This window comes from Bombus impatiens, unplaced genomic scaffold (assembly GCF_000188095.3).
Source record: "Bombus impatiens unplaced genomic scaffold, BIMP_2.2 scf_0064, whole genome shotgun sequence".
NCBI lineage: Eukaryota > Metazoa > Arthropoda > Insecta > Hymenoptera > Apidae > Bombus > Bombus impatiens.
In genome coordinates, this window is record NT_176483.1 from 1,864,270 (window position 1) to 1,866,107 (window position 1,838).

The 1,838-nt window shown below is 39.9% G+C and overlaps 1 protein-coding gene across 4 annotated transcripts in view; it reads right to left on the reverse strand.

Moving 5' to 3' along the window:
- LOC100744997 (1-phosphatidylinositol 4,5-bisphosphate phosphodiesterase epsilon-1) overlaps positions 1 to 1,838 on the reverse strand; it is a 128,171-nt gene that overhangs the window by 125,769 nt on the left and 564 nt on the right. Inside the window, exon 1 of one of the 4 annotated variants that reach the window (XM_012394014.3) lies at positions 1,589 to 1,808. The exons of the other annotated variants lie outside the window; for them this stretch is intronic. The gene's annotated coding sequence lies outside the window, so the exon portion shown is untranslated. Of the gene's footprint in view, positions 1 to 1,588; positions 1,809 to 1,838 lie in introns of those variants that run through there. 4 annotated transcript variants of the gene reach the window in all.

Sequence of the window (1,838 nt, forward strand, 5' to 3'; positions counted from 1 at the left end):
TCGGCTCGCGGATCTTCGTACAGAATTCTTCGCGAGTCTGTAAAGGACGCGAACGATTCTCCGTTTGATTCCAAACGCACAGTTTGTGTCGTTAAACGAGGAATCAGTTCTAATACACCCCGTGCGTTAACGACTCCGCAACAATCGCCAGACCAAAATCCTATCGAGCTGCTTCGGTCCGAACTAAGCGGCAGGATTTCAAACACACCGTACCAGGTCTGAGCAAGATCCGGGGAGAGTACCTCTCGAAGAATGGCACAAAATAGATGGAAAAATCACGAAAGCATTGGTACGTCCGATGCCTGATTGTCTAAAGGCTGTTACGAGAAAGATCAAGTCGAACGTCACGACTGATTTGTAGTCCAAAATCGTGAGTTTACAAATATTTTTGTTGCGCTGAAAACGGAACCTCTACATGCGTTTCATTTTCTTTCTTTGTTACAATTATATTTAAAAATCGCGATTCGCGGTGTACTTGAACTTTAAAGCGAGTTTTGCAAAACAAATTAAACAAAGAATCGCGTTCTTTAGAGATTTGCGTCGATCTTTGTGCGAAAATCCAGGCTGTGCCAATACTTTCGTTCGGTACTGTATGTATCCATGTACGTATCTACAAGGGCAAAGTCTATCGTACAATGTTAATATAGAAATATTTTTATAAACGTACAATTCTAACATTAATTATCGCGATAACGGCAATAAATTGTAGCTTGTTCGTTTCGCGATTTACTTTTTGTTACGTCATTCATAATATTATTAGTCGCACGAATCCGCGTCATAATTTATACGGGCTAAAATATCGATAAAATTACGAATATTCTGCAACTACGATCTTTGAGACCGCAAGATTCGTAAAACTTTAATCACGCGACGACCGTAATGATAATTCGTAATAATAATAGTAATAATAATAATAATAATAATAATAATTCAAGTTCAACGTAAAAACGATAAAATTATCGATCAAATTATTATTGCACTTGCAATTTGTTCTTCGTATTCCGAAATGTTCGATAATAGGCCGGCGATAAAGCGGACTTTTTCAAAGAAATGCAAATTCGCGTCGCGTTCGAACGTGAAAATAGGAAAAAGTCAGAAATTGCAAGAGATAATTATTTCTCTTTATACGTTGCGCGAAGCGATAAAAACTTGAATCTCGTTTTAAATTAGCTTAATTTGCATACTCGATTCTAATTAAAATACGAGAAGTAGGATCGAACGAATCGCCGGTAATCTAGAATACTATACCAAATAATGGATAACGTATTTGCTAGTTGGCTCGACAGAGCTGTGACATAGATAGATATTAAGAAGAATAAAAAAAATACATTTATTTTCGTCTATTATCTTATTCTCGTTCTCAAGTTAAAATCGTTTTCAAATCTCGAGAAAGCTATCTCGTTCCAAGATCTTCTCGCGACTATTGTCGTTACACGATGATCGTTATCGTTAAAAATTTGAAGAGCGTCAGGACCAAAAGGAAAGCACAACAGTTAGAAGCGGAAAGAACTTAGAAATCGGCGAAGGTGGAGAGGGAACGCGATGCATACAGGTGTAACGAAGAAACATTTACGACGTAAGTACCCACCTGGTATCGTTGCAGCGAGAGATCCACGTTGTCGAAATTAGCTTTGGTCCCTATTCCGCCGACTTTTCACGCAACGCGAGAATGTCAGCTAACGTCGCGTATTCGGCAAAGGTGGTAGCATTTCGCTCGGATGGTGATTCACCCTCTGTTATCACGGCGCGGTGTCGGCGGCTTCGAAAACGAACGTGTTCGTTCCGTCGTCGGTCTCGTTCTCGTTACTCCATCGAGCCACTCGAAGTGGGATCCCCCG